Here is a 27,199-nt window from a genome sequence, read left to right on the forward strand (position 1 = left end):
GACTTTCTTCGGGTTATATAAAAAAAATTCTGGTTCAAAAAATCGATAATTTTCGTATAACTCGCGATTTGTTGGACATTAGGCTTCAATTTTTGTCTATATCGGTTTGTTATATCTGAATCTAAACCGGATCTTGGATCCGGATTTTAGGTCACATATCGGTGTCCGTCTCCCAAAAAAATACGTTCCCGGAATCAGGGTAGAAGTAACTACCTCTGGAATTTCAAAAAAATCCGAGAGTTTTTACATTATTCACAATAGATAGACTCTTCTAGCAATCTTATATCGAGTTCGAAGGTGGGCAATATCGGTACACTCCTTCTGGTACCTTCCCCACAAAAGTTCAAAATTTTCACAGAAAGCAATTCACATCATAGAACAAGAGAGGATCGTTCGATTTCGTACATAATTTGCAAATCCCGTATCAGTGCTCGGTCACGTTCGAAAATGGACAATATCGGCCCACTGCAACAAGTACCTTCCCCACAGAGGGTCAATATTTTGAATAATATAACTTTTATAAAATATGAAATAAGAGTCCTATTGTCTTCAAATTTCGCACATCTCAATATTATTATCAACATAAGACCTGGTATGAATATGGAATATATTAGACCACTCCTTCTGGTACCTCCTTCACAAACGGGTGAAAATTTTGAATAATTAAGTCTCTCATTAACTTCGAAATAAGCACTTGATTCTCTTCAAATTTCACACATCCAAATATTTATATTAACAAAAGCTCCGTTGTAAAGATGGAATATACCGGACCACTCCTTCTGGTACCTCCCCCACAAATGGGGTCAAATTTTTTAATAATTTTATCTCTCATATAATACTGGTTTTTGGAAAAAACTAATAATTTTTCTGAGTATATTTTTGGCAACACTGGGCCCAAATTACCCCAAAAAAGTTTTTTTTTTCAAACATGAACATTTAATTCTCGGAACGTAATGGGTTATATTCGGCTCATACAGCTGCTTCAAGTTTTTGCTGAGTTACTTTAATATTTCCAAATTCACTGAGAGGCTTGACCTATATTTTAACAACAACAACAACAAAAAAACAATTGTACTGAAATAATTCTAGAATTTTGTCGATTTTTACAAAACTATACAATCCCATTATTTTAATCTGTTTTCCATTTGCAAAGCATTGCAACCTGACGAAGGAGAAGAAGAGAAAGCCGAAACAAAGAGAACTATATGCAACAGCTCAGCCAGCTCTCTTTTGTCCATGTCCATAATATTTTTAATGATATTCCTTATGTTTTCATATTCCTTTTGTTCGTTATCCTTGGGAGACGCTTGAAAATTAATATGGGCAAAGGGAAAGGCAAAGAGTTTGTGCCGGGTTTTTGTCCTCAAAATGGGGACGACACACATATTTTTCGAATTCACGACACATGCACTTAAAATGTTCCACTTTGGAAAATAAAAAAACAACAAAAACACAATAAAATATTAATGTTATTGCTGTTGTTTTATTAAATGTGCGCCGAGAAGTTGAAGGATGTAGAAGAATAATAAAAATTATGATTTCTTCGTTTTTTTCTTTTGAAAATTAAAACATTTTTATTTGTTTAAGAAAAAAAAACAAAATTATGAAAAATGATGGGCATGAAACCCTTTTCGAATGCATCATATTTTTATGGTCCTAGATACTTAAAATCTTTCCCTGTATTTTAATTAAATATCTTCGACATTTCGTTTTAATTACACCTGGCAACCATGAAAAGTGAGGCACAACGCCTTGCCTCCGTTTGACCCAATAAAAACCTATTCTAATCTCGGCAATTTAAGGTGTCAAAAACATGTCAAAAGTTCTATGCCATTGCACAGCTGAGGTTCACAATAAACCGCCAACTTCTACAGTTTCCAACAATAAAATTTCGTTTTTCAAAGAAAGAAATTTGATCAATACCCTGAACACTGTCCCCCTCAACCAACCCCTCTTCGCTTTACCATCCTACTGGCCGTACACATCGTTAACCACACATTTGCCGGGTTAAGTGAAAACAACCAGACCAACACTAACCAAACGGAGACTCCAAAGCAAAAAGCGCAAAAAAATAAAACTTGTTTTTTTTTTCCAAATTTTACTCAGTTTTGTCAATGGAACACAAGAATGCTGCACCCAGCATCAAATAATTTTTTCTTGACCACGAATTGGGCGCCTATGGAAATTGATTGGGAAAAAATATATTTGAATGTGGTGATAGGTCGTCGCCATGCTGGCAGTTAGATGGTTTGAGTATGCAGATTTGAAAATAAATTTTTGTATACCGTATTTGATATTTGTGGCGGGAAATGGGTTCCCAAAACCTTGGAAAACAAGTTCAAAAGTATTGGTCGATTTTGCCGATAGGTATATACCCTCAGCCTTGCCTATGATTGACTCTTTATGGGGGAGGTTCAGAAGGAGTGATCTAATATTATCCACTTTAAGAGATGTGTGATCATTTTTGTAAAATGTTAAAACGTGTTATAGGTTCCAGATGTAGTGGACCGAAGTATTCCACTTCATCTCACACCGACAAAAATTTTGGTATGTGCAAAAATGAGAAAATCGAACATTTATTTTTAATTTTATGTGAATATGGTTTATCAAAATGTTGAACTTTTATAGGGGAAGTACCATAAAGACTGGGCTGATAAATTCCACATTCAATTCAGATCTCTGGTTGAGCGAAATATTTAGATATAACAAGTTTGAAAAGCATCGCTGAATTATTTCGAAGGTTAGGAAAGACATAAGTATTGAGAATGTTTACCCTTTTGTGGGGGAGGTTATATATCATTTGATACGGCCAAAACGTGACTCATCGCAAAAACGGTTTTAGACCATAGGTATCACGGGGCCAAATCCGTTTCAGGACATTTGGAGTCAATCTGGCGATGTCCGTTCGTCTGTTCGTTTGCTGTCTGTCTTACTGGTGCGCACGATAACTGTCGAAGGGTCTAAACTTGACACATCGCAATATTATTATCAAACCTAGATTGAGTTCAGAGATGGGCAATATCGGTCCAGTCCTTTTGGTACCACCACCACAAATTTCCTTCTGATACCTACCCGAAATTTAAAAAAAAAACAAAATGTTTTACGGCACAGAAAGAGAAAGGGTAATCCCATTTTGTTAAAACTTTACAAACCCTAATATTTGCATCAGTGCTAGGTCAGGTGCGAAAATGGACAATTTCGGTCCACTCCCTCCAGTACCTCCCCCACAAAAGGTCAACATATATTTGAATATATATGAAGCTCATAAAACACGAAATAAACATCCGATTCCATTCAGACTCAATATTCCTATCAACACAAGATCTGTTATAAATATGGTAGAGATCCGACGTTTCCTTCTGGTACCTCTCCCACAAAGGGTCAAAGTTTTGAATAACAAAAACTATCATAAAATCCGAAATAAGCACTCGGTTCTCTAGAAATTACACACAGCACAATATTTTTATTATCCCAAGGTCTGGTGCGAAAATGGGATTTATCGGTCCACTTCTTTTGGCACCTCCCCCACAAAGGTTAAACATTTTTGAATAACAAAAACGATCATAAAATCCGGGATAAGCATCCGGTTCCATTCATATTTTACACATCCCATTATTTCTACTAACAAAAGATCTGCTGTGTAGATGGGATATATTGGTCCACTCATTGTGTTACCTCTCCCACAAAGGGTCAAAATTTTGAATACCCATGAAGCGTGGTACATCTGTTATAGATCTGTTATAAAGATGGTAGACATCGGGCCATTTCAAGGGTTCAAAATGTTGAAGCATTAAAAACGATCATAAAATCCGGAATAAGTATCCGGTTATCCTCATATTTCAGACATCCCATTATTTCTACTAACACAAGAACTGCTGCGAATATTGGTCCTCTCCTTCTGGTACCTCCCCCAGAAAAGGGTCAAAAATTAGCAAAAAAAAAGCTCATCCAACGCCATATTACCATGCAACTCTTTTCAAATATCAAATTTATTTCGCATAAAATCGGAAAAAATTGGAAAGCAAGGTTGGCACTAAAAAATACCAAAGTGTCGATCACCTCAAGCAAACGTATCGCCGGGAATGGGCTAAAATACCACAGAGCAACATTCGGGCAGCGTGTGACGGTTTCATTGGCCGTTTGAAGGCCATAATTAGTGCCAAAGGTGACCAATTCGAACAAATCTAAACATATTCTAAAATTTGATGATTTCATTCAATAAAATTTAAAAAAAAAATATGGCATTTGACTTTGTTACAGTATTTTTATTTCAACCTGTATTTCTTGTTTTATTTATTTATTTATTTATTTATTTATTTTTTTTTGCATATCGAAAATCTAAAAAAAACATTTTTATCAAAACTATGTAGATTCTGCCCAGAGAATATTTTACAAGGTTTTCCCATAAAATTTAAATTTTTTTCACAAATTATACCGGAGAATTTCAAAACGGATATTTGATATGTTGATGGTATTGATTTCTCTGAATCCAATAAGCATTTCTGCAAAGAGAATACGAATAGCTGTGTCGGAATTTCACTTTCAATTTTCTTTTTCAGGTTAACCATAAAATAAAGCAATAGATACTACTTTTGTAGACACATATAAGGCATAACATAGTCAAAATCTCTCCCCATTTTGCATTTCATATTAACTTGTTTGATGGCGAGAACATAATACATGTTACGCACACAAAAAGTACCAAAAAAACTCACACACACGCTCTCAAACCAAAAATGACCTCTAAACTCTCGATACACTGGAAACAAAACAAAAAAAATGAGAAAAAAAAACAACATTCAAAGAGAGAACAAACACTGGGTGTGCAATTGTAAGAGGCGTTGTAAGTGGTTGCTTGGTGGGTGGTAAGACCAAAGTATGATGTCGAAACAGCAGACACATGGGTGACAAGTGCTATTCTTGTTCTCTTTCCTTTATTATTGTTTCGTTTTTTTTTTTTTTTTTTTTGGTTTCTGTTCCGAAAATGCCGATTTGTGTCTACTGCCTACCACCTCCTCATCCTCCACCCCTGCCAAGTGTGTTACATAAGTTGCATCAAGAATAGTTTTGAAAATATGTTAATAAAATTAACAAAAGGAAAATACTTTCCTTTTTTGGTATTTTGTCATGGAAATACTCTTTGAAATGCTGAATTCTTTTTTCCCTTCATTGCGACTCACTTTCCAAAGAAAGAAACTCAAAACGACAAAAGGTGCCACCTTAAAACTGGATGAAAAACAAATTTTTTGTTTTCCTAGCAACATTCCTTGCAGGCAGAAATGGAATCAAATGCAAGTTGCCAAGGAATATTTACATTTCTTGGACAATAGTTTTTTTTTAATTTAAAAAAAGAACAAAATTCTTTTTTCCTCCTATCTTAAAAATATGACGAAAAACAGGAAAACGAGAAATAAAACATTTACATACAGGGTGAGATAAAAAGCACTGCAAAAAAACGAAACACCATAATTTTACACTTTTATTAAATTTTATTGAATGAAAGAAAAAAATGTCGGAAATAGCATCAAATTTTAGAATAAGTTTAGATTTGTTCGAATTGGTCACCTTCGGCACAAATTATGGCCTTCAAACGACCAATGAAACCGTCACACGCTGCCCCAATGGTGCACTGCGGTATTTTGACCCATTCCCGGCGAAGCTCTTGCTTGAGGTGATCGACACTTTCGTATTTTTTAGTGCCAGCCTTGCTTTCCAAAATACTCCAGACACAATGGTCCAACGGATTGGTATCCGGAGATTTTGGTGGACATTGTGCTCTGGAAATGAAGCGAGGAACCTCATTTTGTAACCAATCTTGGGTTGCGCGTACTGAGTGCGATGCTACTGAGTCCTGATGCCATGGTCGATTAATACGAGCGAAGAGCCACCATCGGCTGTTATGGCGGCCCACACCATCACCATGGCTGGCTCCTGAGTTCTGGTGGCCCACCGAAGATGGACATTTTCCGCTGACCTCTTTGGCAAGTAAACACAATCATTTTGTTTGTTTACAAACTGCTGGACAACGATTGTTTTCTCATCGGAGCGGAGAAAACCAAATTCGGCAGTTCACCACTTTCGGCCAAGCGAAGCAACTCTTTAGCTCTTTTGTGTATATTTTCTTTCTGTTGCGGCGTAAGTTCTTGCACTTGTTGGAATTTCAATGGCTTTACCGGCGTTTTGATAGTTTACATCTGAAAGTAACCAACATAGAGGGAGAGGCAAGTTCTTCTATCTTCCACACTTTCAGAAATATTCGGATTAAGATTCCTCGGAATCAGTGCATTTAAAGTACCTAGAGTCTTTGGCGATATTTCAGGTAAAAATACGGAGACTTCAATATAAAATTTGAGGATTTCAGCTCTATACCTTCATCCAATACCCAATTTAGTACCACTTAGTACTTTTCGTACAATTATAGTAGGACATTTCGAAAACAACCTCCATATCTCAATTCCAGATACCAACAAAGACTTCAATATAAAATTTGAGGATTTCAGCCATTCCCCTTCATTTTTTGCCAAATATAGTACCATTTAGTACTTTTCGTACAATTGTAGTAGACTTTTACAAAACCCCCTCCACATATCCAGGCTACACATGATCTCCGACCTTAATACCGATAATGTCACATTTCAAGCATTATCTCTTCACCTGACACCAAACTTTACCACATATGTTACTATTTAGTACTTTTCGTGCATTTGTAGAACAAATTTTCAAAATCCCGTCGATATCTTAATCAGAGACACCTAGAGTAATCTAAACATCAAATGTGAGGATTGCAGTCCTATCCCTTTCGTCCTATAACAAATTTAGTGCCATTTAATACTTTTTCATTCCAAAGCACCGCCAAATCTCAAACACAAATACCCTCAAAATATCAAAATTTCAGAACATCCCTTCACCCAATTCCAAATATAGTACCATTCAGTACTTTTCATTCAATTATGGTACTCATTTTCGGAACCATCTCCGTATGTTCAGGCTATACATTTCAAATATGAAGCACTATATGTTCACACAATAGCAAATTGTACCAAATATGGTACTATTTTGTACTTTTAGTCTCCATGTAGTAGACATTTCCAAACTGACTTCTTTATCACAAACCTACCACCAACAGGGACCCCCAATGCCAACATTTCAAAATTCCAGCTTCATCCGTTCACCCTGAACCAAATTGTTCCCAATTTAGTACCATATAGTACAGTTCGTACACTTTGTACACATTTCCAAAACATCCATCATATATCAAACTTTATATTCTCTAAACTAGAAGAATTGTTAATAAACTCGTTTGTAGCACGACTTTAAGCCTAATACGTGCTTTTGATATTTCTCAATTTGGTGGTGTTTGGGTAAGATCTAGAGTTCTGATGTATTCACGGAGCTTTAGAATTTAGGGAAACATAAATTTGTAGAAAGTTTTGAAAAAAATGGCAACTTCGGTGACTCGATTGAGGCTTAAAATCCTTGACCAGTCCATTTTTAAGCTTCAGACGGAGACATAATACTTTTGGCATACATTTTAGCCTTAGGGCAATTCCATGCGACAGACGATTAATAAAATCTTACTCTGGTCACAAAATGAACATGCATACCTTATGCCATTGAAGCGCATCTAAAATAAATTCCAACGAACTACCAAAGCCGGATTGTTGTTCCATGAAAATATCAAATGAAAAACGAAATTTCTTTATGATGTTTTCCATTTGACATGTTCTCCTTTACAAAAGTTTTCATTTTGCACTTTTCATAGAACAAAAATTGAGCCCCGGGTTTGTTAATCACAAAAAAACAGTCTTTTTTCATTTTTCTTTTTGAATTTAGAAAACAGTTTTGCCACGAACTCTTTACCTTCAAAAAAAAACCAGCATCATTTATACTGTTAACTTTGGCATCTACCCTAAAAAAAGGGGGAGGGAGATGTCTTTTTGCGTTTGGAAACTGTCAAATTGATGGTGGCAGCATCACTGGCACGCCACTGAAAGGATAATGATTGGGCGCCAAAATGTGAGTGACATTTTGTTTTATTTTATTTCCAAAGGAAGGGGAGGGCAGGCGAGGCGAAACCATTACTCATCACACTTACCTTCTAAGCAAATCAAAACAACTATTTTTTTAAGGATTACCAATACCACCAACTTGTTTGCGCCAGTAAAATGTAATGATTGGGCGCCATAAAATACAACGTTATAAGAGGCGAACGTAAATCTTCCACGGAAATTAAAAAATAATACTTTCACAAGGAATCCTGGAAATTCCATTTGAAAAATATTGGATTAGAGTCTAAGCCTACACCAGCATTAATTTAGAACATTCAAAATTTCCCATTCCTGCTGCTGAGAAATACTACCTTACCTTAAATATACAAAATATAAACCACATCACTACGTCAATGCTCAGGCACAAACCTCTACAGAACAGCAATGAGGTGCCAATGTTATGGGATTATAACAAAAAGTGAACCTACCTTGAAGTTTTTCTTTTAGAAGGAGTTGTACGAGTTTTTTAGAACTTCGTATTCAAAGGGTACGAAAAGTACTAAAATGTATTAAAAATTGAATACTTTGTATACGGAATGAGCTGGAATTCTGAAATATGGATTGAATGTCTCTGATGGAGTGCAGGATAGATGTACCAAAGGGTTTTTTTGGAAATTCGAACTTTAAAGTTACGAACAGTTCTACAATGCTACTAAACTTCTAAAATAGTACCATTTGGTATTATGTGAATGGAAAGAGCTAAAAAAAACTTGAAATTTGGTATAAGAGTCAAAAATGGAAAGTAAGTTTGGCATGTGAAGATTGCTTTAGAAATGTGTACTAAATGGGTGAACTGTACTAAATGGTACTAAATTTGGAACACTTTGATTTAGGGTGAACAGATGAAGCTGGAATTTTCATATGTTGTACTGGGGTCCCTCTTGATGGTAGATTTCTGATAGATAATTGGTTTTAAAAATGTATACTACAAGTGCACGAAAAGTACTAAATAGTACTATAAAAGGTACTCTTTGGTGTCGGGTGAACAGATAACGCTTGAAATCTGAAATTTGGTATCAAGGTTGCTGTACATGAGTAGCCTGGACATAGGGCGGTGGTTTCGAAAATGTGTACCACAATTGTACGAAAAGTACTGAATGGTACTGAATTTGGTTTTGTGTGAAGATGTAAGGCTGGAATCCTCAAATTTAATACTGAGCTCTCAATTGATATCTCGAATTGAGATATGGGGGTGGTTTTGCAAATGCGTAGTATAATTATACGAAAAGTACTTAATAGTACTAAATTTGGTACTGGGTGAAAGAATAAAGTAAAAAATTCGGAAATTTGATATAGATGTCACTGTTGGTATCTATGGTTAATATATAGAGGTAGTTTTGGAAATGTGTACTTTGGAAAAGTCCTAAGTGGTACTAAATTGGGAATTGGGTGAGAGTATAGGGCTGGAATTCTGAAATTTTATATTGAGGTCTCTGTTGGAATCTGAGATTAAGATATGTAGTTGGTTTCACAAATGTGTACCATAATTGTACGAAACGCACTGAACAGTACTAAATTTGGTATTGAGTGAAGAAATAGAGCTGAAATTCTGAAGTTTAATATCACTGTATTGGTGTTGGTGGGGGTGTTTTTGGAAATGTGCACTGAAAGTGTCCGAAAAGTACTAAATGGTACGAAAATTGATATTGGACGAGGGGATAGAGCTGGAATTCTCAAATTTTATATTGAGCTCTCTGTCGGTATCTGGAGTTGAGATATGGAGGTGTTTTTGGATATTCGTTGTATAATTGTACGAAAAGTACTAAATGTGGTACTGGGTGAAGGAATAGAGTTAAAATCCGGAAATTTGACATCGATGTCACTGTTGGTGTCTATGGTTAATATAAAGAGGTAGTTTTGGAAATGTGTACTAAAATGTTTCGAAAAGTACTACGAGGTACTAAATTTGGTATTGGGGCTAGAATTCTCAAATTAGATATTGAGGTCTCTGTTGTCATCTGGGATTGAGATATAGAGGTGTTTTTGGAAATGCGTAGTATATTGTACGAAAAGTTCTAAATTTCGTACTAAATTTGGTATTGAGTGAATGTATAGAGCTGGAATCGTGAACTTTGTGATTCAGGTTCCAGTTGGTATCTGGTGGATGTGCAAATGCGTTCTATAATTGTTTGAAAAGTACTAAATGGTACAAATTATGGATCACTGATGATGTCTAGGATGAAGATATGTAGATTGTTTTGGATATGCGTATTAAATTTGCTATTGGGTGAAGGGATTTCTAGAATTCTGGAATTCTGGAATTTGAAATTAAGGTCACTGTTGATTTCTAGGGTTTACGTGGAGTCGTTGAAATAGTTTTGGACAGAAAAAATATGATGTGGGTCTACTGTGCAATGGTTTTACCAATATCCTCCTCGGTAAATACCAAAATTAAAGATTTTGAAGACTTTTTGGTGAAAATGATAAACATTTTCCTGTTATTCTTTCGGAAAAAGCTTCAAAACTTGAATTATATAAATAACCATGAACGTTTGAAAATTTGGTACGGCGGATGAAGTTTTAATTTAAAAATTTAAAAAAACTGAAAAAATGTGCATTTTGAGTTCTAAAAAGGCATGTTGGAACGAATTTAAAATTTTAAGATGGACTTTTCGCTGAAAAAGTAGCGAGCACTTGCTAGTACAATTTTAAGGTATTAAATAAAAAGATTTAAAAATTCAGTTTCCCCCCAAAATAAATTCCACACAAACACCTTTCCCTTTTGACGAAGGCATTAAGAAGCCAACCATGCCTACGTTATCTTTTGATACGGGCTGATTTGGGCATAATTGAGGCACGTGTCGACTGAAATTGCGGTTCTGTTTGCTTCTGTTGTTCGTTTTGTTCAGGGGGAGAAAATACATTTGAAAAATTAGTTTTTCCACTGACATTTCCGTTTTTTTACATGATGAGAGTTACATGATTTTTTCCCCAGATACGGGTGAAGAATCCAAAACACCAAAAAAAATTATGACTAGTTCCTTAAAAATACCAGAACCTGGATACACATGAAACAATTTTTGCAAGGATGTGTCTACTTATTACGATTTAAAAATATTAAAATGCAGCCACTTCGGTTGGCCGCTTGAAATCGAAAAGAAATCGATACTCTATTTATCCATACCACTCGAATAAGAGCGAGTAGGCTCAATTTTAAGTGGGAGTAAATTCGCTCAATATCGAGCAGATTCTACTCTTGCCAAGCACTCTTTCAGCTTTGGTTTGTAAATCTACCATCAATGCATATGACAGCATTTTGAACCCACTTTTCGAACACAATAACTCGCGAGCGCTCTCATATAAAACAAAAAAGTGGAGAGTGCATTTCGAGTACTCTACCTACTCTTCGAGTACTCCCGCTCTAGTCCTCCGCTCGTCAAAGGAAGAATCCAGAATCTCAAAAAATTCCAGCCGATGGGTGAATTTAAAAATGTCCCTCTGATCAAAAATGGGCACGCACAATTTATGGCAACGTAGCACATCGAAGCTGGTTTATTATTCTATGAAAAAAAAAAACAAAAACAAATAAAAAATATATTTTCTTAAAGTTTACCATTTGACATTTTCCCTTTATGAAACTTTTCATTACACATTTCCATGGGACAAGACTTAAGTCCCCGGTTTGTTTATCAGCAAAAAATCCTTTTCATTCTTCCTTTCGAATTCTAAAAACAACCTTGCCACGAACTCTTTGCCTTCGAAAAACCAGCATCATTTATTCTGTTAACTTTAGCATCTACGCTTACAAAAAGGCGATGGTTTTTTTTTTTCTTGGGAAACTGTGAAAATGATGGTGGCACTGGCATGCCAATGAAAGAATAATGATTGGGCGCCAAATTGCGAGTGACATTTTTTTTCATTTTATTTTCAAAGGAAGGAGAGACTTGACGAAGCCATTACCCCCCAAACAAATCAAAGGAACACATTTTTTTAAAGTATTACCAACAACACCACCGCCTTGTTTGTGTCACTAAAAGGCAAATGATTGGGCGCCATAAAATACAACTTTCTATGTTTTCATCTTAACAGGCAAAAGTTCTGCGCGGCAATTAAACAAATAACTCTCACAAAGAATTTTGGAAATTATATTTGAAAAACATTGGATTAGATGCTAAGCCTACCCCGGTATTAATTTAAAGCTACCCAAATTTCCCACATCAAATCAGAAATATTACCTTCCCTTAAATATATAAAAAAGAACCTCATCACTACGCCAATGCTTTGCCACAAATCTCTACAGAGCAATAACAAATAACAAAAAAAAAAAAAAAAAAACACACCAATGAAATACGAAATAAAACGGGGAGCTGTGGGATACAGGGCACGGAGAAAGAACAGCAAGTCAAGCATGCCATGATATATGGTGTTTTTAAGTTAAAAATAAAATTAAAATTTCTTTTAGACCCATTTTTTATGACCGAATTCATAGTTGAAGGGGTAAGTTTTAGTTCACAAAAAAAATACAAGCAATTTTATTTGGCTGTAAAAGTAAAAGAAATATATTTATTACCATAAGAATGGGAGGTAGTATAGGTGGACAAAAGAAAGACAGAGAGGGAGAGACACTTTGCGACACACCAAGGTCTTATTTGGAAAATGATGGATTGTTTCTTTTTATACCCCACCCGTCTTCTTTGGCGTTCTTCAACGCCACAAAAAATTGCTTTACTTTTTTTTTTGGAAGTTCCAAAAACAAAACAAAAATGGGATGATATAAAACATAAATAATTGATTACTTGTGCTCCAGAAATAGAACACAATTAATTACACTGAACAAACATCAAAACAGCCACAGCAAATTGAATGAAACCAAAATATGTGAAACTGTCTTTGTCGTGACCTTAAAAATTCAAATTGTTTTCCTTTTAATTTTAAATTCAAAAGGAAGATCTCCGAAATTATCAGGAATTCTCGGATTATTATAGAACACATTTCCAAAACCACCTTCATACAGGGTGAAATGAAAAAAACGGCAACCAACTTCAGACTGCTGTCATTTCGAAGCCACTCGTCCGACAGCTGTTAAAATTATTCCAGTGACAGCTCATTATATTGTTTACAAGAATTTCCCAGAAAAGAAGTTATTCGTGATGGAATTCAAGCGTGATAGTGTGATTTCTTTAAATTTTGGCTGGAAAACCACAAGTGGCTATCGTTAGAGCACTCCAGCATTTAAATGTGAATAAATCTTTTGTGTCTCGTACCATCGCTCGTTACCGTGATACTGGTAGCGTAGCCCAACGTCAAGGAAGTGGACAGAAGAAAACAGCAACATCAGCAAAAATGGCGTCGCAGTGGCCGAAAACTGGCTCGTGAGCTGAACATATCGCAATAATCCATTCGCCAAAATGAGCTCGGGGTACAGCCATTGAAATTCCAAAAAGTTCAAGAACTTACACCGCAACAGAAAGAAAACAGACTCAAAAGAGCTAAAGAGTTGCTTCGTTTGGCCGAAAGTGGTGAATTGCCGAATTTGATTTTCTCCGTCTCCGATGAGAAAACATTCGTTGCCCAGCTGATTGTAAACTAACAAAATGATCGTGTTTATTTGTCAAAGAGGTCAGCTGAAAATGTGCACCTTCGGTTGGCCACCAGAACTCAGGCGCCGGCCATGGTGTTGGTGTGGGCCGCCATAACTGCCGATGGTCGCTCTCCGCTCGTATTAATCGACCTTGGCATCAGAATAAATGCCGAATATTATCGGGAAAATATGGAGTGTGTATTAAAGCATTGGACACGCAAACATTTTGGCCGCAGACCTTGGACATTCCACTCAGCACGCGCCAACCAATAATAGCGCACAATGGCCACCAAAATCTCCGGATAGCAATCCGTTGGACTATTGTGCCTGGAGTATTTTGGAAAGCAAGGTTGGCACTAACAAATGCCAAAGTGTCGAACACCTCAAGTAAGCGCTTCGCCGGGTATGGGCCAAAATACTATTTCCGACATGTTTTGCTTTCATTCAATAAAATTTAAAAAAGTAAAAATGTAAAAATTATGGCGTTTGTCTTTGTAGCACTTTTTTTACCCTTTATCTTAACCACAGACACCAATAGTGACATCTATATCATATGTCAGGATTTCAGGTCTATTTCTTTACTCAATAAAAAAATTAGAACTTTTTGCACAATTATAGTACACATTTCCAAAACCACTCCCATATCTCAATTTCGGATACCAAGAGAGATCGAAATGTAAAATTTGAGGATTCCAGTCCTATCCCTTCACTCAATATCAAATTTAGTACCATTTAGTACTTTTCGTACAAATTTAGAACGCACTTCGAAACTACCGTAAAATCTCAAACTCAGATACTTTCAGTAAACTAAGTATCAAATTTCAGTATTGTATCTCTCATCATCCAATACCAAATTTAGTCCCATCCAGTACTTTTCGCACAAATTTAGAACACATTTCGGAAATAACCTCCATATGTCCAGGCTATACATGAACAGCGTCCCTAATACCAAATTTCATATTTCAAGTACTATCTGTTACCCCAATATCAAAATGTACCAAATATAGTACTATTTAGTACTTTTGAGCACTTGTTGTACAACTTTTCAAAACCACAGACACCCAATACTAAATACGGTACTATTTTGTACTTTTTGAACAATTATAGTACACATTATCAAAACCACCTCCATATCGCAATCCCAGATACCAACAGAAACGTCAATATCAAATTCCAGAATTGTATTTCTATCCCTTCACCCAAAACCAAATTTAGTACCATTTAGTACGATTCGAACGCATTTCCAAGCCACCACCAAATCTGAACCTTGGCTACCAACAGCTGTCTAAATATCAAATTTCAGAATTTTATCTCTATCAATTCACCCAATTCCAAGTACAGTGCCATTCGGTACTTTTCATACAATTATAGTACACATTTCCAAAAACCACCTCCATATCTCGATTCCAGATACCAACAGCTACCTTATTGTCAAATATTATGATTCCAGCCCTATCCCTTTACATAACACCAAGACAGGTCACCGACTTCCCTTCCTTTCCACTTAACACCCTTTCGACGATTGGTTCTTGGAATAATTCAACAAATTTTTTTTTTCATCCCTTTTCGAGGAAACATATTCCCAGCTCTGATAATGCTCCACCTGTGGCAGATAAATTATCAAAATTTACCTTCCATTTCTTTATTTAGACCTAATTTATTGCAAATTGTGACATTTTTTTGAACATTGGCAAATGCGTTTTATTTTTGTTACACGAATGCCTGTTTGCTACCCTCCCACCAGTCTCTTTCCAATCGCTCTGTGAGATGTGTTTTCGAGAGACCCGCAAATTTGCCACGACAGAAAAAAACATTCTCCGAATAATTTTTCCTTTAATTTATTCAAATTGTATTTAATTTGCGTGGGGAAATTGGCACCAAGAATTTTCGTTTTCGATTTGGCAAAGGAAACAGAAAAAAAGCAAACTGCGCTATACAAACAATGTTCGTGTCCGACGGCATTTAACCCTTTTTTTGCTTTTGTTTTCTTTTCGCAAACATATTAAATCACGGTGTTTATAACTTCTAGCCTTTACCTCCCAACCTCCCCACCCCTTCTTCTTGCTGCACCATTTGCTTTCACTTTTTGACTGCCCGCCGGTTGGAGAAAAAAAAAAGATTGCGTGTTTACGGTCAATTTAATTGAAATCGTCGCGAGCAAAAAAAAATGCGTCAGTGTATGTGTGTGTACTGTCTTGGTGCGGGAGAAGCTAGAATTGTGATTATGGAATATAGGTGAACTGTTGAGCGGCGTTACGGTTGAGTAACTAGGTCTAATTCAAAATTTGATAACAACAAAACAAAAACTACAGCAGTCACTGAGGTTAATGAAATTCTAAACCGTTGCTTGGGAGTTTTTTTTTACGGAATTTCGAAAAAGTAAAATTAAAAATTTCAATAAAAACAGAAACAAGAATTTCAAAATCCATTTGAAGAGAAACTTCTGAGAATGCCAAGAAAGGTATGTTTAAAAATAAGAATTAAATTCTTCTGGCAAATGGTAGCATTGAAGCTTTTATTTCCCAAAAAAAAAAAAAAAAAAAAAAACAAATTAAGCTTCGAAAAGACTTTTATTGGCCATAAAATAAATTCATGCCATTGACACCATCTGCGCTTGCTTTCTTCAAAATGACGGCGAATATCCAAAGAGAAACATCTGCTGCTAATTATTTAGAATTAAAACCGAACGGTAGCATTTTTGGAATAATTTATTGAAATGTCCTTTTGTGAAGATACTTCACAGATTTAGCGAGACAACAAAACAGAGCAAAAATCAATGAAGCAAAAAAAACGATACTTATTTTGGCAGTGCTTCCAACATGGGATGGTCCCGCAAAGAATTGGTAGCTATATTACCAGAATTTGCCATTAGGAGGATATGTTAACAAAATACCTCATGCATTACCAGTGAAATGAAAATAATGGGCTATTTATAAAAAAAGTTAAAACAAGTAAAAAAGCAGCTAAGTTCAGCCGTGCCGAACTTTTAATACACGCCACAATTTTTTTGAAAATTTTCAAAAAAAAATCTGCCGAAAAATATCGCTCAAATGGAAACCTTTATATGGAAACTATACAAAGACGGACTGCTCAAATGGAAACCTTTATATGGAAACTATACAAAGACGGACTGCTGCATAAGTATTTTTTTTTTTTTTTTTTTTTTTTTTTGTTATAGGCTGTAGTAACGATTCCGAACTTTAAATACGAAATTTGAAACAGTTCTGGTGAATATTGTACCTAAAATCGCCAAAATACCGAGCATAGGGAGGTACTGATATATGCGGCCTATACGAAGACCTGGACCTCCTACATGGACAATTATCTGTTCTAGACTGTAGTTCCCATTACGAACTCTAAATATGAGATTTGGAACAACTTCGGTGAATAATCTCGCTAAAATCATCAAAATACCGAATATCGGGAGATACTGTTATATGAGGGCTATACAAAGGCGTGAACCAGTACGGACAATTTTCCGTCATAGACTGTAGTATCCATTACGAACTTCAAATACCAAATTTGAAACATTGAAATACTGAAAATAGGGAGAGGTACCATTATATGGGGGGCTATACCAAAACGTGGACCAACATGGCCCATTTTCCTGCAGACATACATTTGAGTAAAACTTTTTCAACCTACTTCATTTCGTTTGAAAGCTAAAGTGATTTCCGCAGACGGACATTGTTAAATCGGCTTATAATTTTATGCGAATCAAAAATATACGTACTTTGTAGGGTCTAAAATGCATATTTTGAGGTGTTACAAACAAAAACTATGGTGAAGGATATAAAAAAACGAGTAAGCAAAGGCTGCGGGGCCGACCATGTGATACCCTACAACACTATAATATGTCGGTAGCCACCTTAGATCCAAATCTATTTTGGTAGATTTTTTTTTTTTGAAAAAGTGCCATACAGCCCTGCAATGGATTTCCTTTGGTTTCTGGTCGGTGGCATTTGCCCTATATTTACGCTCTCAACTCCTAAATATTTTCCGATCATCTTCTGACCCAAACCCCACATCCATGCTAAATTTCGTAAGGTTCGGGCCATAATTGTGACCTGTAGAGCGTGATTACAGATTAAAATATACAAACGGACTAAACTCGTCGAAATAGAAAGATTCATATATATATTCCTATGTGCAGGACCAATATTTCGAGGTGTTACATAATACGTTACATAGTGTTGTAGGGTATAAATAGCTTACTTTTCTCCTTACCAAATCATGAGTAACATCGGTACATAGTATGCGCGTCCGACTACAAAGCCAAAGGTGATGGGTTCCAGAATCGACCATAAAATAAGACGAGTTGACAATGTAGTTGTTAAACTTTAAATGACCTTGCATGTCAGGGTCGTACGATGGAGTGGACTAGGCCCCGGTTCCCTCCGAAATTGTGTTAATTTTTGAGATTTTTACACTTCCGTGGTATTTAGCGGACAACTCAAGAGTATGCTGGAGTGTCAAGGAGTGAAATGTGAACACATTTTGAAAACTTCAGTTAACAAAGTACCGAAAGTTACTAAATTCTATGCCATGGTATTTAGCAAGCGGGTAATTTCGGAAGTGTTCTCAAACTAGAGATGTAAAGAAATATAAATATACTCGCTATTTTGTCAGCGAAAAGTCCACCCTCAAATTTTAGATTCGTTCCAAAAGTATGCGTTAGGCCTTTTAAGTACTCAAAATGCACAATTTGTTCAGTTTGACAAAACATTTTAATCAAAACATCATCCGTCGTACTAAATTTTCAGACTTTCAAGGTCCAAGACCTCTAAATCTCAAACACAGTAAGCTATATATTAACTTTAAGAATTTTATCTCTATCCCTTCACTCAGTACCATTCAGTATTTTTTATACAATTAAAGTGAACATTTCCCAAAACCATACCCAGATCCCAAAACCAGATACCAACAGAGACCTCAATATCAAATTTCGGGATTCCAGCTATATCCCTTCATCCAATACCACATTTAGTTCTATTTAGTACTTTTCTTAAAAATGTATAACACATTTCCGAAACCACCTCCATATCTCAATTCCAGATACCAACATAGACCTCAATATCGAATTTAAGGATTCCAGCCCTATTCCTTCAGCCAGTATCCAATTTATTATTCAAATATTTTCAGCAATCCAAATATAACATTTCTGAATTGTAACTCTCTCCCAAGACCAAATTTGGTACCACTTAGTACTTCCCGTACAATATTGTGACTCTCATTCCAAATTTCAATTCATTTTTTAGTACATTTTAGTACTTTTCGAATCCTTTTAGTACCCAAGGGTGGGTACTGAAAATTGTGGGCAAAAAGTATACAAAACTATTTGGGTTGTGAAAAATTTGAAAAATGTCGGACGTTGATTTCCCACTTCAAAGGAGTTACACAGTAATGGGAGAAGTAATGTTCCCCTCGCACAATATCAGAATCTGATATTTTGTATGGGAAAATTATTAAATATTTGCGATGAGTATCGCCAAAATAAATTTAAGTTTCGTAAGAAGTAAAAAAACGCCTAAGTTCGACCGAGCCGAACTTTTAATACACTCCAGCAGAAGGAAAAAACAAATTCGTAGAAAAATACCTTTTAAATAAAAAGCGTTATATGGGGGCTATACAAAGACGAGTAGTACCGATTCGAATTTCAAATACGAAATTTAAAATAATTCCGGTTAATAATGTCGCTAAAATCTTAAAAATATCGAATATCGGAAGGTATCGTCATATGGGGGCTGTACGAAGTCGTGGACGAGCATAGTCATTTCTTGGCAAAATACACAAAATTGTATCCTTCTGTCTCAACACGTTCGAAAGATAGCGTAATTACAACAGACATACAGAGGGACGGGCAAATCGACTTTTAATCTCCTGAAACGGATCTCACTCAAAGGACCTAGGGTTTAAAATCGTTAAATCGATGAAAAAAAATTTGGTGATTATATACCCCCAAATTGGGTATGAAAATTTCCTTCTGGTATCACCCCCCCCCCCCCACAAAGGGTCAAAATTTCGCCCATAAAGCTCATAAAACATGAAATTAACATCCGATTCAATTCAGACTTGGCACATCCCAATATTTCCCTCAACACCTGATCTGTCATAAATATGGTAGAGATCGGAACATTTCTTCAGGTTCAAGATTTTGACAAACAAAACGCTGAAAGAAAGCGAATTAAGCATCCAACTCTCTTTAAATTTCACACATCCGAATGTATTTGCTAACACAAGATCTGTTGTAAAGATGATATATATCTGTATTATATGAAGTATGAAAATGGAATACTTCGGTCGACCATGTCTGGTACCTAACGCACATTTTAATATTTTCTAAAAAATTATCACATATCTCATATTAAGTGAAGGAAGTAACCTACATAGGTCAAAGCTGGCACGTTGCAATATTTATATTAAATTTATTTAGATCCCATATGAAATGGACAATATTGGCTTATTCCTTCGGAACATACTCCATAGAGGGTCAACAATTTGAATAATCATAACAAAAGTCAAAATATTTTTAAATAATGGAACATTGGCTGAGGGATACATCTGTCGGCTGATACTTTTTAACTTGTTTTTCCAGAGGTAGATATCTTTACCCTGATTCCGGGGAAGTATTTTTTTTTTTCTTGGGGGTCGACCCGTATACCCAGATATTTGACATTTGAAAGCTAATGAAAATTATTCTCCAACAAGTGGTCACATTATGGGGTTATTTAAAATGGTTCCAGAGTTGCATCAAAATTATTGATTTTTTGGAACCGGATTTTTTTTTTAAAAATCTTCCAAAAGTCAAAAAGGTCCCATTTTACGAGTCCACAAAATGTATGTCAAATTATAGTTGACACCATAACCTTTCCAAAATGTAACGATATGTGTTATTATCTTTCTTGGATCCAGAGATATGGGTCCTTGAACCCGGACGAGTCTCTGGTAAAAAAATTTAAAGAATATCCGGTTATAGTTGACACCATAAACTTTCCAAAATGCTACGATATGTGTTATTATCTTTCTAGGATCCAGAGATATGGGTCCTTGAACCCGGATGAGTCTCTTGTAAATAAAATTTCAAGAAGATCCGGAGTTTAACTAGAATTAAGCCCAAAAATTTAAGTGCTTTATGGGGAGTTAAAAAATATATATATAAGCCGTTTTTTAAAATCCATTCTCGTTCTATGGAAAGTAAAGTCTTTTACACTTGTATAAAAAAAATCACGGATGGCATTTTCCATTTAAAACTCCTGTAGTCCTATCAACGAAAGACATATATGAGAAGATCCGTCCTCTTTCTATGGAAAGTCCATAGAGTCTTTTACAGTTGTATAAAAAAAAATCATTAAATCTCCCATTCTTGGGAGACCCACGGATAACATTTTCCGTTTAAAAGTCCTATAGTCCTGTCTACGAAAGACATATATGAGAAGATCCGTCCTCTTTCTATGGAAAGTCATTAGAGTCTTTTACACTTCAATAAAAATCAATAAATCTCCCATTCATTTGAGGCCCACGGATGGCATTTTTTTCTTTAAAGATCCTGTAGTCTTGTCTACGAAAGACATATATTTACAAAATCTTATATTTCCGGAAGATCTATAAATGATTTGTTCTATAGATTTTTTTAAACCAATTCCATCACTTCTGAGGGGCTTATTTCCAGAAAACTTGACAGCAGTTCTAAGCAAGAGGGTACCTAAATTCACATTGTTTTTCCATCAGAAATGTATCATAGCACTGAACTTTCAACATGAGCTAATTTCAAAATTCACCGAAAAAAACAAAGCTACTTTGGCTTCGACTCGAAGCGATGAAATACAAAAGTTTGTGTGGCATCGCACCACCAACCAGTGGCAGGATTGGAAATTCCACGTATTTCTGTTAGGTTTCCTTGAAGAGGAAAATTGGAACAAATTCTTAAAGCTGTCAACACAATTACAATTTCACACGCACACACACAAACTCAAACATACAAACAGGCCAGCAGCATTAAAAACACGCACACACACACACACACACCCCGAAAGCCATGAACACAAAAAGGGAAACGGAAACCAGGCACTAAAAACCCAACACGCACTCACCCACACACATACATACATACACTGGCGTTGTGGCAGCGACAACTAATCGTTGAATAAAAACACACACACATACCGAGGCATGTGAAAGCGCGGGAGCACGATGCAGGTTTGCAAAAAAAGAAGCCCGAAGCGAAAAAATAAACCTGCACGCAAATTTTAATTATCAGCACACACACACACACACTCACATTTACATAATTTCACTTACACCCATACACACACTTATTTGCCATAATAAATTATTTTGTTTTGTTTGGTGATTTGATTTTGTTGTTGCCTTTGTTGTTGTTGTTATTGTTTCGCCATGGTTCTCATAATGCCAAAAGTGGGTAAACTATTACGAAATAGCCTCCAGTTACAACACATGCACATGTTTCGCCCCAAAACCATGGCAAGAGCATTTTGGGCTGGGGAGGGTTGTTTAAAATTTGTAATTTTACAACCATTTTTGTTGGGCACATTTATTAAAAAAAATCATTCTCTTCACCACATTTTCAATATTTCTTATTTATTTGTTTTGATTTTAGACTTACACAGGGCTACAATTGATTCGGTAATAATTAATGTTTTGTGGCTGCACCAAAAAAATTAAAACTGGAAAAACGCTTGATGATGATTTAACGATAATCGCTGGGAGGCAGGGGGAAAGAAAAGACACACCACGCGTTTTGTGGTACCCACACACGAGGAGCACGATACACTTTCGGAACGCAGAAGAAGATGATGACAACGACACACGGCGCTCAAGAGAGTTGACAGTTTTTACGATACGGTTTTTTGTTAATTCGATAAATGAAAATTTACCAAAAAAAATAAAATAAAAAAATTACTTTTTTCGCACAATTCCTTTACAACCCAGAGGTGTGGGGTAGGATAGAACGGACAAATCAACAAACAGACGGCGACGTTTGGATGGTTTGTGATTTTTTGTTTTATTTTCTATTTTTTTTTTTTTCACTTGTTTTTCTTTTTTTCCTTTTGCTTTTGATTTTGTTTAAATTTTTTTCCTCTGTGTTTTAAGCAACGCACCCGTGATTATTTCAAGTTGTGTTGCAATCTCAACGACAGTAGAACAACGACTCAATTCTAGTAAAACTTGACAGCGCTGCCGCCACAACCAGCCAGCTAGGTGTTCGGACTCTGCTTCGGCTGTGTTGTTGTTCTTAGTAGTGGCGGTGATGACTGCGACGTCAGCTGCTGCTGCTGCCGCTGCTACGTCGGCCTGCAATAATTTCCGAGAGTTGTTTGGCCCCCACATGAAAAACTGAAAAACTCGAATAGGAAAATGACAGAGTGCTTGCGTTTGTGTGTGTGTGTGTTAGCGGTTGTTGGGAGAGTGTACTTGCTTGTGTTATTCAGATTTACAAATAGGGTTGCCAAGTGTACTTGAAATAATGTTTGTACTAAATATTGATTATTACAGAATACTGTATCTATAGGATGAGATAAAGAAACTGCAATCAACTTCAGACTGCTGTCACTTCTAAGCCACTCGTCCGACAGCTGTTAAAATTTTTCCAGAGACAGCTCATTTTATTGTTTTCAAGCGTACAAAAGCATTTTGGTGAGAATTATCCAGAAAAAAATTTATTCGTCATGGAATTCAAGCGTGATAGTGTGATTTCTTTATATTTGGCTGGAAAACCACAAGTGGCAATCGTTAGAGCACTCCAGCATTTAAATGTGAATAAATTTATTGTGTCTCGTACCATCGCTCGGTACCGTAATACTGGTAGCGTAGCACGACGTCAGGGAAGTGGACGGAAGAAAACAGCAACATCAGCAGAAATGGTTCGAAAAGTAAAGAAGCGGCTTGATCGAAACCCGCATCGCAGTGACCGAAAAAGGTCTCGTGAGCTGAAGATATCGCAATATTACATTCGGCAAATATTGAAAAATGAGCTCGGGGTAAAACCATTGAAATTCCAAAAAGTGCAAGAACTTACACCTCAACTGAAAGAAAATAGACTCAAAAAGCTAAAGAGTTGCTTCGCTTGGCCGAAAGTGGTGAACTGCCGAATTTGGTTTTCTCCAATGAGAAAACATTCGTTGTCCAGCAGTTTGTAAACAAACAAAATGGTCGTGTTTACTTGCCAAAGAGGCCAGCTGAAAATGTGCACCTTCGGTTGGCTACCAGAACTCAAGCGACGGCCGTGGTGATGGTGTGGGCCGCCATAACAGCCGATGGTCGCTAACCGCTCGTGACTTCTGTTATGATTATTAAAAAATGTACGATGTACTAAGTTTTGACCAAATCGGATACTCCTTCGTGCGCACCAGCCAGATAGACGGACGGATAGCGCTAGATCGACTTCAAATGTCCTGAAACGGACTTGGTCCAAAGAGACCTAGAGACTAAAACCCTTGTTTCGATGAGGCACGTTTTGGTCGTATCATACGATACATACCCTTTGTAGCCATATACCTGAGGGTATATAAATAACACAAAAACCCACATTATCATCTAATTTTGGTTGGAAATTGTGGCAGAAACCTTAAAAATGCCGAAAATCTGGAGGTACCGTTATATATGGGCTATACTAATTAGTGAACCTGAATCGAACATCTTTCGAAAGGAGAGAACGGACCTGCCGAGAATCACAAATGTCAAGTTTCTGCTGATTTGGTTGGAAATGACCGAATATCGGGAGATAGCGGTATTAGGGGTTGGAAATTGTGGCAGAAATCTTACAAATATCGAAAATCGGAAGGTACAGTTATATGGGGAATATATCTAAACGTTGCCTATTTTCAATACCAATCAGCCTGTGGATAATATAAATCTTTGTGCCCAATTTCAAAGCCATTGTATGGTGGAGGGTATAATACTGCATTACTAGTAAGCTAAAAAAATAATGAGTTATTCCTAAAAAAAAGAGTAATGAATAACAGAGTGGCATAGCCATATGCTTTCGTTGCAATGCCTACACGGGTGTCGTGGGAGTCATCCAAACCATCATATGGTGGATAAAATTCCTCCCCCCAAGCGTATCAGGAAGGATACATGATGATCTAGAGAGGGAGGCCCAAAGCTATAAGAGAGAGTCTCTAGATCAAGAAGCCTACAACGCAAGCCTGAGTGGCATTCATGTATTAACCATTACAGTATGAAGAACCTTTGAAGACTAGACAAACCAGAGAAGTTTTGACCAGACCTCCAAAAAACTCGATCGAATTTATACAAAGAGTGAAATTCACTCGAATTCGAGCGATTACTGCTTCCTGGGAGCGGAGAAAAATTCGGACAAACTCAATTTTTCGATGACGATCGAATATGAGTGAGCATATTTTCCTCGTTTTCGAATAGGAGCAAAATTCTATGAAAATCGAGCAGATTCTACTCTTGCCGAACACACTCTGAGTTTTTGTCATGCGGTTGTTGTATTTTTCTGTACTCTCTTCTCATATTCCTATTTTTATAACCTCCACCATACATTGTATGGAGGGTATATTCAGTTCGTCATTCCGTATGTAACTCATCGAAATAATAATTTAAGATCCTACAAAGCGTATATATTCTTGATCAGCGTACACTTCTAGGATGATTTAGCCATGCCCGTTCGTCTGCCTGTCAATCTGTTGTAATCACGCTAGAATCAAAATGAATTAAGATAGGAAGCTAAAATTTTGTCCAGGTCAGTCTTTTGTCTGCAAGAAGGTCAAGTTCGAAGTATCGGCTTACGATATCATATAGCCCCCATATAAAGGTACCCACGATATTCGGTATTTTCATGATTTTTGCGACATTATTCACCGCAATTGTTCCAAATTCCGTATTTGAAGTTCCTAATGGGTACTACAGCCTGTGATAGAAAATTGTCTATGCAGGTCCAGGTCTTCGTATAGCCCCCATATAACGGTATCTCCATCCATTTCGTATTTTGATGATTTAAGCGACATTATTCATCGCAATTGTTTGATATTTCGTATTCAGATGAATGATGTGGTCGCACTGACGTGGCGCATTTACGAACATAACCTGCCTACTGGCAAAATACACATGTGTGCAATATTTTAGCCTTCAATCTCAAATCGTTCGAAAGATAGCGTGATGTTTTAAATATATTCTCCACGGATTCGAGTGTAATTTGAAACATTGAGCTATTTGAAAAATTACAATAGAGGTTCATTTATATTTCAAAATGGTATTTTTTTCGAACTTCAATTAATTAGGCTTTTTAGCAGTTTTCTGCAACTTCATTGGAAAAATATACCAACAAAAATACAAATAATAAAACGGCAACACTGCTTAACAAACATGTGCGCCAGTTCGGGAGTAGATTTTACGCTGTCACGACAATCGCACCCATACACACAACAAGAGAATGGGACCTGGCTTTGGTTGACTCTCAATGAATTTGGGGGAAAATTCTGAAGAGAACATGCAACTTTGTAGTCTCTCAGGAGAATTTCAATTTCGTCACAGTTATGCCGGAGAGTAGAAAAGAGCAAACTGGCCATATGTGTGGCACATTTAAGTGACAACAACTAGAAACACACAGCACATGAGAAAAGTCCGAACAACCGACCGACAACATAAAAAAAAGACACAAAAAAACGTGGAAAATTGTTTAGTATCCACTAGATTGCTGTGCTGCTGCTGTTGTTGTTTTTGCTTTTGCTTTTACGACTAGAACAACAGTAGCAAAACAGCAACAATACAAAAACTCGCACACGCACACACTCACAGTTAGGTAGGTACATAAAATGAAAAGACCTATCACCCACCGACAAAAAAATATTAAGAAAAACACATGGGACACTCGCAGAGCTGACAACAACGATTAATAACAGCAGCAACAACAAAAACAAATAACAACACATGCAGAGTTGCCATTTTATTACTCAAACAACAATTATGTATAATTAGATCAAACCTTTATTACACACCAGCGTGTTAATGAAACTAGCAACTCGCAAGTGGGTAAATAGTAGCAGCCCATTGTGGGCACCAATGGAGGTTTTCAATTCGTTTTAATTTCGTTTTCGGTAACCTTCCATCTTCTATCAGCCGTCGTTTGCATCAAATGTCTATCTGACTTTTTCCGCCAAACTAGGGAAATGAATCAGCTGGGATTCTTCATTACCACGTTTTCGTATAGTCTCATATAACGGTGACTTCCAATATTCGGTAACTTGAGGAATTTAGGAATTTCGTATTATTAGATCTTAATGAGTACTACAACCTATGACAAAAATTACCTATGGAGGTCCACGTCTTCGTGTAGCCCACATATACCGGTACCTCCCTTTATTCGGTATTTTGATGCTATTAGCGACATTATTCACCGGCCATTATTCACGTAATTAGCTGTTATTCTATATATAGGGTTCTCATTAGATAGATTTTTTCCTCTCACAAAAATTTCCTCTATACCTCCGCCTTTCCGGCATTTTGAAGGTCTCAGCAATTGCATAAGTGCTATTCTATCGAGCACCAAATTTAAGAGATTTTAGAGCAAAGAATTACAGGTTGAAAGGAAAAACTGCAACAAAATTCAGACTGCTACCACTTCCAAGCCACTCGTCCGACAACTGTT

At 36.4% G+C, this 27,199-nt stretch overlaps 1 protein-coding gene across 5 annotated transcripts in view; it reads right to left on the reverse strand.

Moving 5' to 3' along the window:
• Positions 1-27,199, reverse strand: part of LOC101897560 (protein boule) — a 222,018-nt gene that overhangs the window by 142,549 nt on the left and 52,270 nt on the right. For 2 of the 5 annotated variants that reach the window (XM_020035171.2, XM_059131776.1), the window contains exon 1: positions 22,490-22,745. The exons of 1 other annotated variant lie outside the window; for it this stretch is intronic. The gene's annotated coding sequence lies outside the window, so the exon portion shown is untranslated. Of the gene's footprint in view, positions 1-22,489; positions 22,746-27,199 lie in introns of those variants that run through there. 2 more of the 5 variants (XM_005178823.4, XM_059131775.1) reach the window with 2 other exon arrangements.

The sequence above is a fragment of the Musca domestica genome, unplaced genomic scaffold (genome assembly GCF_030504385.1).
Source record: "Musca domestica strain aabys unplaced genomic scaffold, Musca_domestica.polishedcontigs.V.1.1 9, whole genome shotgun sequence".
Taxonomy (NCBI): domain Eukaryota; kingdom Metazoa; phylum Arthropoda; class Insecta; order Diptera; family Muscidae; genus Musca; species Musca domestica.